We start from the raw sequence: 12960 nt of genomic DNA, 5'->3' as shown, positions 1-12960 counted from the left end.
GTTGGATAAGTACATGAGTGGGAGGGGTTGGATTTGAGTGGGACTTTCACATCAGAGCTTATTTCTTGGGTGGCATTGAAAATTGGGTTGGGCAAATGTTTTGTTAGTGGGATGAATTGTAAAGGACCTGCCTAGTATGGGCCAACAGGCCTCCTGCAGTGTGCCTCATTTCTTATGTTCTTATGATTAAATTGCACAGTTAAAGGACCATTGTTCTCACATTTAATTTCAATATGGCGTCTTACCTTCCTCGTCACTCTTCGGCTGTTCCACCTCCCCCCCCCACTTAAAATTTCTCGAAGGGTCCAAACAGCATCACATTTTAAAATGCAATAATTATATTATTCATTTCTATGTTGTACCTTTAGGAAAATTATGTAAAAAATTTCCACAATACGTTTTATAGCTCCATTTTTTATAATTTTCATATTATTATTATCAAGGGGGAAGCGCTAAACTCGTAGAACTATACAATGCCTGTGGGGGGGGGAAGGCAGGCATTCAGGCTTAATTCAGAGAACTGGAGCACAGATCCGGTTCCCTAGATCAAGAGCCCTTCACCAGCATCAAGAAACCTTCCTTGAGGGGTATAATTTTCATAATGGCATCAATAATAATAATAATAATAATAATAATAATAATAATAATAATAATAATTTATATCCAAGTGTTTGTATTGAAGCATTCAGAGGAACAAAACATAGATGAGAATGTCTGTTACATTTATGGATTTAGGAAAGACGTGTGATAAGGTGAAGCAATATGGCAGAAGTTGCAAATGTGAGGAATAGTTGAGATTACTAAAAAAAGGAGTAAAACAGATTAATGCGAAGAGTAAGAGAGAAGAGGACCATTTTCCATTAAATCCAGCCTTTGACAATGAATATATATATCACCATGGTCTTTTATTATATTTATAAACAGGGTTGCAAGAGAATTAAACGCTAGGGTGTTGAAAGAGAGAGAGAGAGAGAGAGAGAGAGAGAGAGAGAGAGAGAGAGAGAGAGAGAATGGAAAGATTGAAAGATAACGAGTCTCATATAAAGTGGGTATTGTCACAATTACTTTTTGCCGATGATACGTGGAGAGACCTGGAGTATACCTGGAGTATACCTGGAGTATACCTGGAGTATACCTGGAGAGGGTTTCGAGGGTTAAAGCCACCGCTGCCCGGTCTGTGTTCATTGGAGGTTCCTTGATGTTGATGAGGCGGCTCTTGATCTAGGGAATTGGATCTGTGCTCCACTTAAATTAAGCGTGAATGCTTTTCATTCCTCTGCCCTACGGTCTCAGCGCTCCCCGATTAAAATAATAATAATTAGAGGAGATTGCAAAGGTAGGTGGACGAGATGGTGAGGAAGTGCAAGGACAAGTGAAAATTTTAGTGAACGCCTCAAAGAGCGAAGTGACGAGATTAACAGTATGTTTAAGCAATGAAACATTAGATATAAGACTGGAAGTGAAAAGTATTAAGGAAGTGGATGTATTTAAATGTTTGTGGGAGGGAAGGGTGGAAGTGTCAGCAGATGGGTGTGGAGTGCGCCGCGTACTCTGTAAATCTGTTTGTTCAGCGCGCATAAACAAACCTTTGTCCTGTTGCCGGAAGCTGTAAGCACTGTGTGCAGAGTCATCTAGTGGTGGTATACAGCCCTAGATCATCAGGTGACGGTTAGGAGTCATTCAGGGAGGACTCGAGTGGAATGTCTAATTACTATGGGTAAGCCTTCCTGCCAGTCTAAACATCCTAGGCTATCAGCTTGTGCTCGTCACACTCTGACCTCTGGCTATCTATGACAGACTGTGTTTAGCGTTTACTACTTAGTGTGTTCATTATTGAATTAGTTTGTGATGACAGTCCGTGTATAGTGTACAAAGCGATATACCAGACGAATATAATTAATCACACATTGTTATGTAGACTCTCCTGTTTGCTTGTCACCGCGTTGCCGAAGGCGAGACAGAGCACAACCAGGCACTGCAGACTTGCAACACCAGCAATGGAGTTGATGTGAATGGGGTCTATGGAATGTGAGGTGAACCATAGAACAGATTAAGGATGAAAAGGTAAGTGGAGTGTTGATTCGTCTGTGGAGAGAGAGATTGAGACCTAGACTTATTTATTGAGGCAAACCCCTTGAGGGAGGTTCCCTGATGCTGGTGTCTGGGGGGGGTGGGGCTGCTCTTGATCTGAGGAACTGGACCTGTGCCCGTCTTCATTGGACTAAACCTGAGTGCCTTCTATTCCCCCCCCCCTCCAGGAGATGATAGACCCCTACGGGTTTAGCGTTCCCCAATGTAATAAGATTATGGAGGCAAAGAATAAGTGAATTTACGAAAGTGCAATGGGTTCCCACCTATTTGAAATGGGTGTGAGGCTGGGGGAAAACAAATAAAGAATGCGAAATGTTTCCAGAATGAAGTTACCCAAACGTTGCACAAGTCTCATTTATCAACTTGTTGGTTCTGTAAATCATTTATTCACCTTCTGACGTTGATACTGTTGAATAACCAATACATCACTTCAGCCCATCCTCGTAATAAGTCAGTATTTCACTGTTGCCAAGACAGTCACATGGATGACTCTTCAACAGTGAATATCTGACTGTGTATTGTCGAGTGCACTTCTCGTGCTTAATTTTTTTTTATAGCCTCTATGTTCGTGGTATGTTGTTCCCCCTCTAGGGGGAGGGCTCTTGATCTGAGGAATGGGATCTATTCTCCCTTTCCATCGAACCTGATTATCTTTCATTCCTCCAAATGCTGTATTTACTGTGGGTTTAGCGCTTCCCAGTAATAATACAATTGTTTATTTACTGAAATACGACAGTTTATCCTAACGTAACGCAACTGCTTATTTGCCTTATTAAACATCTTGGTTTTTTATAGATTATACACCTCAGTTACGGATTTTTTACATACTAGGATAATTTCACTTATTTCTGAATTTGACAAAATAACCTTTCTAAGTTTAACATGTAAATTTTATTCCTTAGTATTACAAAAATAGTAAACCTGTATGGAACGTTACAGCACCTAGGGAAATGGGACGCAATCAGGTTCGATCCGAGGAGGCGGTGACCTACCCTAGCCAAATTTCCTGTCCACGGTATGTGAGAAATAAACATGGAATTAACAAGGCCAGGTTAATTATTAACATGAAGCCAGACCTGCCAGCCTTTATTTACTTCGCTTGTTGACTGGACTTAATACACGTCCTGCGCTCGCTGCTAAACCTGCGTATTGCACCTCCTGCTGTGAGGTGTGGATTTTAAACGTTGCAGCGGAGAGGTGGCTGGAGGCAGCGGACATGTCATGTTTGAGAGCAGTGCAAGGTGTGATTATTATGCAAAGAATTCTAAACTTAGGAATTGGAAGAGGAGGGTCAGCTGGTGAATGGGTAATCACAGGTTCAGCTCAGCATCCCGCTCATCAACACATTTCCCAGGGATAACAACCAACGAAGCTTTTGATAATACAATACGCAGAGTAGAATGTTTGACGATATCCTTCTCATCATGCTCAAGTTTGGTCATTTAAAAAGAATGAAGCATAAAAGGATGACCAAGAGGGTGTATAAATCCGTGGTGGAAGGAAGGAGGGGGGTAGGGGTCGTCCCAGGAAGAGCTGAGGGGAAGGTGTGAAGGGTTTAAGTGGTAAAGTCTTAAGCATCCAGCAGTCGTGTCATTTTATTATCGGGGTGAATGGAAATGCACATTCTTAAGGTGTCTGACGTGCTGTTGGAGTAGGCAAGGTAACATTAATGATAGGATTCAAAGAAACCGGTTAGTCAGACTTGTTCTGGTGGTGGGAAGTACTGTGCCTATACGCTGAAGGAAATTTGGGGACGTTACATTTCGTAGGATCATTGGAATTTGATGTCTGTGCTGCTCTAACAAGACAGCTATTAAATGAACAATTTTTTTTCCTTTACCTTGGTGATGGACGGTCTTTGAGGAAAATAAATTAGCAATAAATAAAAAGAATATAATGCATAATATAAATAAATGTCTCACCAATATTTATGTCTATTGGTGTAATTCCAAACACTCATCATAAGCCTATTTAGATAAAAACTGATGCATGGAGAGAGAGGCATATTGATTGTAGTGGTGGATGGGAGGGAAGATAGGTGGGGAACCAGCTGTAACTTGCTGTTATAAACCGCTTTTGTTGCTTCTGATGACGGAGGCGGCGGCAACACGTTGTTTTTGCTTTTTTAGTTTTTTTTTGTTAGTTATTTTGTTATTGTTATTGTTTGTTGTTAGTTTGTTTTGTTATTATTATTGTTTGTTTTTTTGGTTTTAGTTTTTGTTTTTTGTTTGTTTTTTTGTTTTTTGTTTTTGTTTTTGGTTTTTGTTTTTTGTTTTTTTTTGTTTTTTTTTGTTTTTTTTTGTTTTTTTTTGTTTTTGTTTGTTTTTGTTTGTTTTTGTTTGTGTTTTTGTTTGTGTTTTTGTTTGTGTTTTTGTTTGTGTTTTTGTTTGTGTTTTTGTTTGTGTTTTTGTTTGTGTTTTTGTTTGTGTTTTTGTTTGTGTTTTTGTTTGTGTTTTTGTTTGTGTTTTTGTTTGTGTTTTTGTTTGTGTTTTTGTTTGTGTTTTTGTTTGTGTTTTTGTTTGTGTTTTTGTTTGTGTTTTTGTTTGTGTTTTTGTTTGTGTTTTTGTTTGTGTTTTTGTTTGTGTTTTTGTTTGTGTTTTTGTTTGTGTTTTTGTTTGTGTTTTTGTTTGTGTTTTTGTTTGTGTTTTTGTTTGTGTTTTTGTTTGTGTTTTTGTTTGTGTTTTTGTTTGTGTTTTTGTTTGTGTTTTTGTTTGTGTTTTTGTTTGTGTTTTTGTTTGTGTTTTTGTTTGTGTTTTTGTTTGTGTTTTTGTTTGTGTTTTTGTTTGTGTTTTTGTTTGTGTTTTTGTTTGTGTTTTTGTTTGTGTTTTTGTTTGTGTTTTTGTTTGTGTTTTTGTTTGTGTTTTTGTTTGTGTTTTTGTTTGTGTTTTTGTTTGTGTTTTTGTTTGTGTTTTTGTTTGTGTTTTTGTTTGTGTTTTTGTTTGTGTTTTTGTTTGTGTTTTTGTTTGTGTTTTTGTTTGTGTTTTTGTTTGTGTTTTTGTTTGTGTTTTTGTTTGTGTTTTTGTTTGTGTTTTTGTTTGTGTTTTTGTTTGTGTTTTTGTTTGTGTTTTTGTTTGTGTTTTTGTTTGTGTTTTTGTTTGTGTTTTTGTTTGTGTTTTTGTTTGTGTTTTTGTTTGTGTTTTTGTTTGTGTTTTTGTTTGTGTTTTTGTTTGTGTTTTTGTTTGTGTTTTTGTTTTTTTGTTTGTTTTTTTGTTTGTGTTTTTGTTTGTTTTTTTGTTTGTTTTTTTGTTTGTTTTTTTGTTTGTTTTTTTGTTTGTTTTTTTTTTGTTTTTTTTTTGTTTTTTTTGTTTTTTTGTTTTGCTTTTTTTTGTTTGTTTTTGTGTTTTTGTGGGCGGGGCAAGGAAAGGTGGCTTTGTATATTCTTTGACAACTAGAAGCAACTTGATCCTACCGCACAAGACTTGGCCTAACACTTTGTATCCCTGTTTGCCGATATGAAATTAACGAAAAAATAAAAATAAACTGAGGAAAGCCAATGAAAGACTACAACTATACCTGTGCAAGCTGCAGGACTGGTCAGACAAGTGGCTACTGGAATTCAACTCCCAGAAAATAATAAAATATATAAATTGAAGCCTGATAAAGCAGGAAACTTGATTGCAAACTCCGGAAACTGAGGTTAAAACTTCATAAGAGGAGAATATCAAGATTCGTACAGTACATCTGCAGCAAATAAAAACAAGGAACACTGCAACAGGCCTACTGACCCATGCGGAGCTGGTCCATGTACCCCCCCCCCACGGATTAGACCAATGACCCCCCCCCCCCCGATTAGCCCAATGACCCACCCAGTCTGATCATCTCCACTCAAGGATGGAGCACTGCACCAGACCCAGCAGCACAAGCTAGTCAGGTCCAACTCGCACTCACCCGCACCCACTCATTTATTTATCTAACCTATTTTTAAAAGTACACAATGTTTTAGCCTGAATAACTGTACTCTGGAGTTTGTTCCACTCATCCACAATTCTATTACCAAACCAGTGCTTTCCTATATCCTTTCTGAATCTGAATTTTTCCAAGTTGAAACCATTGCTGCGAGTCCTGTCTTGGTTGAAAATTTTCAGCACGCTGTTTACATCCCCTTTATTTATTCCTGTTTTCCATTTATACACCTCGATCATATCCTCCCTAATTCCACGCCTTTCGAGAGAGTGCAGATTCAGGGCCCTCAGTCTATCCTCGTAGGGAAGATTTCTGATACATGGGATCATCTTTGTCATCCTCCTCTGTACGTTTTCCAGAGCATTTATATCCATTCTGTAATACGGTGACCAGAACTGAGCAGCATAGTCTAAATGAGGCCTAACCAAGGATATATAGAGTTGAAGAACAACCTGAGGACTTCTAGATATGAAGCCAAGAATTCTGTTAGCTTTATTGCGAACACTAATGCACTGTTGTCTTGGTTTTAGATTACTGCTAACCAGAACTCCTAAATGATTTTCGCAATCAGTAGTATTAAGATCTACATTATTTAGTTTATATGTGGCATGGTTATACCTGTCCAACATTTAGAACTTTGCATTTGTCAATATTAAACTGCATCTGCCACTTCTCCGACCATTGCATAAGTCTATTCAAATCATCCTGAAGTGCTCTAGTGTCCTCATTAGAATGAATTGGACGGCCTATTTTGGTGTCATCAGCAAATTTGCTTATGTCGCTATTTATTCCCTCATCTATGTCGTTTATGTAAATTGTGAACAACAACGGGCCCAACACTGACCCCTGAGGAACACCGCTTGTGACGTGCCCCCATTCTGATTTCTCCCCATTTATGCAAACTCTCTGCTGTCTATTTGTCAGCCATGCCTCTACCCAGGAAAAAAATTCTCCTATTCCGTGTGCCTTAAGTTTCCTCAATAGCCTCTGGTGTGGAACTCTATCGAAAGCCTTACTGAAGTCCATATACACAATATCATGTTCATTACCATGATCTACCTCCTCAAACACCTTAGTGAAAAAAGTTAGTAAATTCGTAAGACAGGAACGCCCCTTTGTAAAACCGTGTTGAGATTCATTAATCAATCTGTGCCTGTCAAGATGGTTACGAATTGCGAGAATCTATTTGCAGCCTACTGGTATCTCAAACAAAGATTTATTCGCTTTAATGAAAATGTGAGAGGTCCATCTTGAAGCATCAACACCCGCAGGGATCTCCCACTTGATAAAGTACGTAAAGAAACTTGCAAAACGTGCAGAGGTTCACTAAGTCGTAACTAAGACGAATCAACTTACGAGGAAAGACTAAAGGAGCTGAAATTGACATCAATAAAAGACAGAGGAACCAGGGAAGACAACGATGTAGAAAGAATTGATAGGGAGAACATACGGGGGAGAGGAGGGGGAACAAGGTACACGCGCCCACTGATGGAAGTTTTAGGACACAAATGAGCCATAAGGATGTTTGGAAAGAATACCTTCAACCTTTAAAATCGTCAGGAAGTGTAACAACCTTGAAGCAGAAATGAAGAAAGGCTCCGTACATAGTTTTATAAATAGGTATGATGAGACTAGAGGAGGAGAGAGCCCAGTTACGCCCAGGTAAGAGGCAGGACCAGGAGTGATCTGTGACCAAGCATCTCCCACACGCGCCTCACTCCCCCCCCCTCCCACAACAATCACTCTGGACATCACACAATCACCAAGCAGTCCGCGACCTCCCAGAACTGAATCCCTCCTTAATTGTTTCTTTTATTCATAACAATGCCGCTTCCAAGGCCGGAGGAGGTCAAAGGTCACAGCGTCGAGGGCGTAAACACCGCCTTTATGTTACGGCCTCCGGGACACTAGCGATAATGGACTCGCGACGCAGGTCATGTTTGAAGGGAGCTTAGAGAGGGGTCATGTCAGGTCACCTCAGAGGATTGTGAAGATGGGCTTGATCCTTAAAGCTTCCACAACCTTTATTCCCATCCAATTCAAGGACCTCTCGTGAATGTCACAAGGGATTACTGTTTATACTTAACTGGTCAAGTTCATACACCGGCAGCCATTATTGGAGAAGGTTGTTTAGGTCATAAACCTGTAAAGTGTTAAAGGCTATGGTTGTTATGATCCTGTAACTGTAGAAAATATTACAGTACAGATCCAGTACAGATCCCACACACATGTAGGCAGTATTAGTCAGTTCCCACATCTGCAGAGAATGCAGGTGTGGTCTGCCCGCCTCCTTACTGATAATTTGACCGTCTATCCGTCTAATCGCTAGTGCGTCAGTTCACATAATGAATATTATTTTTTTCAGCAGCAAATTGCGTGAAAAGAACTCGTGCTTAACGGCAACATGCAGGTCCCGTGTTGCGTGCAGGTCCCGTGTTGCGTGCAGGTCCCGTGTTGGTGGAATAGTGTGACAAGTGGCAGAGAATGCTACAAAACATCTTAATCCTTCATTGATAAATTAGACACATGTGCAACTCTTGGGTATCGTTATTGAGGAAATGTTTCGCCACACAGTGGCTTCATCAGTCCATACAAAGGAGAATCTTGAAGAACAGGAGGAGAATGAGGTAATCAGTCCCTCAACCTTGAGTCGATGTGGTCAGTCCATCAATCTTGAATAGAATTGATTGATTGATGGACTGACCACATCGACTCAAGGTTGAGGGACTGATTACCTCATTCTCCTCCTGTTCTTCAAGATTCTCCTTTGTATGGACTGATGAAGCCACTGTGTGGCGACACGTTTCCTCAATAAAGATACCCAAGAGTTGCACATGTGTCTAATTCATCAACATGTCGGTTCTCTGAACCATCCATCTACAAACCTTAATCCTTCATTATAACACACACATCATCTTAATGTTTTATTGTAACGCACAAAATATCGCAATCCTTCATTATAAAATTTAATTCAAAGGTGAACGTTCCCAAGTTAGTCACTGAACTTAGGCGTTCATCCTCATAATTCTAACCATAGTTATGTACTGTATACTAACTTTTCCAGATACCTCTACATACACTATTTTGGATAAAGTTAGTACACGTTAGATTACTTTAAGTTAGGCTGCCTGTCGGGTTAATTTAGGTTTATCTAAACTGAACCAAATATATCAAATGCTAAATCCAGTCATTTCAGCAGTGCATAAGACTATTTACGGACGAACTGAAGACTGCGAAGCACCGAGAATTCGAGTCTATTATACCCCAAAATCAACTTATGATTTCTCGTGCCACCGTCGCTTTCTCCAGGCTCTCGGGTCCTGCTATAAAAAATGCTGACGTTGCGTGAGACATTAATAATATAATTCAAGGGAATATTACCCTCGAAGGCGATCTCTTAACCAGTTAATGAAAGCGTTTCCTCTGCTCCGAGTGAATGATGCTGCCTACAACTCATTTAGTTAATTACTGACCGTGTCATACACGGCGCAGAGGTTAAACTCGGGGCGCTGAAGGAGGTTAAATCCTGAATAATGAGTGGATACAAATAGCGTACCGCCGACAAAAGTAATGAAAAGACACTAGTTGCAAAACAAGCTTTTATTTGGACAAAATTTCGCCCCGTGTAGAGCTCCGTGCAAAACTCTACATAGCCATACTTCCAGTGAAGGTTTATTTTCAACAGGTTCTTTTCTCTGAACATCGTGTATTTAGGTTCACAATATTTGGCGGTCATTGCATATGTAATCACACGCTTAAATTCCCTGGGACTTAAGACTTGTGTTTAGTTAGAATTGGTAATGGCATTAGCAGCTGGTACTGCAATACTTGGCTAGACGGGAAACGGGGAGGTGGGTGAGGGAGGGGATGTGTAGAGAATGAAAGTGGTTGCTTGTGTGGGTAAGGATTGTGGGTGTGTTGGGAGATTTTAGTAATAGGGATGGATTCTAAGTGATGGGATTAGAGATGGGTTCAGGGGAGGATCTGAAATGAAACTAATGAAGCTTAAGCTTCAGGGGCCCCTAATACTGGAGGGGCCCCAGAAGCCTCTTTAGTGCAAATTGCTTAAAAATTGAGTCTGCTGTATGAGAAGGGGTTGCGAAGGGGCCCTCATAACAGTTCAAGCTTCAGGGCCTGAAAAATGTAGGTCCGCCACTGGATGGGTTAAGGGTGGGTGTGTAGAGAGGCGTAATGGATGTGTAGAGAAAGGGTTGTAGGCAGATGGGGAAAAGCTGTGGGTTGTAGAATGGGAATGGGGTAGTGGATGGATGGGGGGAGGTTTAAAATGGGGAACGGGTCTAGCTGGTCGTGTCTGTTAATGGGGAGGACAACCAGGCAGGTATGTAGGGAGGAATATAGGTAAATGTATGGGTAGGTATGTAGACAAGTACACATGAGAGAGAAAGGAGCTTACGATGACGTTTCGGTCCGACTTGTATCATTTACAAAGTCACTCCAAAACGTCGTCGTTAGCTTTTCTGTGGTGCCCCGTGGCCTGGTGACAAAAGCCCTCGCTTCACACTACGAGCGTCCGGGTTCGATTCCCGGCGAAAGGGTGGAAACATTGGACGTGTTTCCTTTCACCGGTTGTCTCTGTTCCCTATCAGTAAAATGGGTACCTGGGTGCTAGTCGACTGGTGTGAGTCGCATCCTGGGACAAAATTGACCTAATTTATCCGAAATGCTCTGCATAACAAACTGCTTTCTATATAGTAGTATGTCATTGATGTCAGCTAGGACTGTACACCTTATACATGTACTTGTAGAAATAGATATTATTTGTGTATTGTTCCAGTCGCGGTACGGTGTCATTTTGTTCATGTAGGTCAGGACGATGCAGGAGAGTAGATTCTGTTTAAATGTGCGAGTATTAGGGAGGGTTGAGGGAGAGGAAGGCAGCCTAGGGAGTTAATTTCTACCTGTCTGGTATAATTTGTCCAGACCTATTTGTTAAGCTGGATAGTTTTGGTCCGAGGTGCAAGGTCTTGTCAGGTCTGCAATTACCTGCATCCCAAGGTCGTTAGTGAGGTAGTTTGCTGGTGAGGGTGGTGGGAGGTGTGAGTGGAGAGAGGTGTAGGTAGAGGGATGTGTGGGTGTGAGAGATGCAATGAATAAATTGAAAATTAAATGACTGAATGGGTATGTGTGGGTGTAAGTGTTCGTGTGGGAATGGGGTTGAAGTGTGAGGGGAGTGGGCGACTTAAGTCGAGATTGTGGGAGGTTGATAAATAGGAGTCAGATGGTAACGAGTGAATATATGAGTGGGGGGGGATGAGCAGGTGGGTGGAAGGCACCTTGGAGGGTGTGGGTGTGCATGGCTCATCCTGGAGATCCAGGAGCTATTTTGAAGTCCTTTTCTGCGTTTTAAATCTTCTTATTCAAATTTTTTAGTCTGATGAACGTTGTAAATGGCGGGATTCCCCCACTGTCACTCAAAAACCTGTTTTGTTATCACCTGGTACAGTATGTAGCCCCATTCCCACATACGCACTTAAAACAAAAGCAAGTAAATGTCAAAAAAGTTTGGTTATAACCATAATTCGCAGGGTCATTTTTACTCTTTCTACCTAATTACAATACATATTCCACTGTAACAGACCATAACGCCGGTTCATACAACGAATGTCACACTTCACGGTTCTTGGTTTCAAAGAACTCTCCTGGAATTTCTGGGATCTCAGTACGTAGACCAGGCCTGGAATTTCATGGACTGTAGATGTAATGATCAAATCTAACATTTCAAGGATCACAGCTGGATGATCAGGTCGACAATTTCGTGGATGGTAAGTACAAAGATCAGGTCTGAGGTTTTAAGCTCGACTTGTAAATATTTCGGTGATTAGTGAATAAGTTTGGAAGTCGTTCGTTCCCCTCAGAGTGCAAATATCAGGTCCATCATGCAAACAGTACACAGATGGACACACGAGTGTCGGTAAATGGAACAGAACCTTCTTTCAAAATTCAGTGTTGCAAGACTGCCAGGCAGAGGATATGCTCCCACACAATGTATTAACAGTCAAGATTGCAAAAGTGTGACGCACAAGGCTGAGTGACGGCAGTTAATCATTGTATTAAATGTTGTTGCTAGACATCATCACATCAGTAATGCTGTTGCAAGGGAACGTTGGCTGATCGTACAAATGTTGCAAATGATTCGCCCTCTGGAGGTTAGTCTGCAGGTTGTAAAAGGTCGTCTTTGGCCAGGAGGTCTTGCTGGGTATTCATGCCTGGCTCTTGCATCTTAAACATTGCAATAAAACTCATTCCCGGGCCTGTTTGCACATTGAACCCCAATGATAAAACATTTTGGTTTAGTAATCTAAACAGAATTCTCGTTTTTTTTTCCAAATCTTAATTTACATGCTACAGATCTTGTGAAGAATCTTTTAAAAAATCCTCCGTTCATTGACACGCTTCGAGGATCGGGATGGTAACCTGAGGCTGCTGAAGGATTCTCGGGTAAACACACACGAGCTATCCTCTCCTTTCTTCCATTAGATCAGATTACCATTAATTCTGCTTGCGCTGTATGATTCTCAAAAGCTTAAGAGGCACGTAAGTTCCCCCGTCTTCTAATAACATGTTCATTTTTTCACTATAATCTACCTTGTCCATAATTACTATCGCATTTGCTTTGTTTCGTAAGGTGAAGTCCAGGATCTTTCTTTAATTCATGGTATAACTTAACAAATATCTGAGGACAGTTGTGTTACAAAGGCCTGAGCAAAGCTCAGACCTTACGAAACTGACAAAGCAAATGCGATAGTAATTATGGACAAGGTAAATTATAGTGGGAAAATGAACATATTAGAAGACGGAACTTACGTGCCCCTTAACCTTTCCAAATGTATATAATAACAATAAATCAGTAAGACAAGAAGCCCACACTGAATTCACTACGTCTCTTCCCACCTTATTCTGTTACCTGATCTTCGACTATCGTAGATTTGAAGAAAACCTCTGCAG

At 40.5% G+C, this 12960-nt stretch overlaps 1 protein-coding gene across 2 annotated transcripts in view; it reads left to right on the top strand.

Moving 5' to 3' along the window:
• The first annotated feature begins 1758 nt into the window (after positions 1-1758).
• LOC128686657 (uncharacterized) overlaps positions 1759-12960 on the top strand; it is a 138249-nt gene continuing 127047 nt past the window's right edge. For both annotated transcript variants that reach the window (XM_053773666.2, XM_053773662.2), the window contains exon 1: positions 1759-2064. The gene's annotated coding sequence lies outside the window, so the exon portion shown is untranslated. The remainder of the gene's footprint in view (positions 2065-12960) is intronic.

The sequence above is a fragment of the Cherax quadricarinatus genome, chromosome 12 (assembly GCF_038502225.1).
Source record: "Cherax quadricarinatus isolate ZL_2023a chromosome 12, ASM3850222v1, whole genome shotgun sequence".
NCBI classification, from domain to species: domain Eukaryota; kingdom Metazoa; phylum Arthropoda; class Malacostraca; order Decapoda; family Parastacidae; genus Cherax; species Cherax quadricarinatus.
The sequence above is the reverse complement of the archived record's forward strand: the minus strand, read 5'-3'. Positions and strand labels throughout refer to the sequence as shown.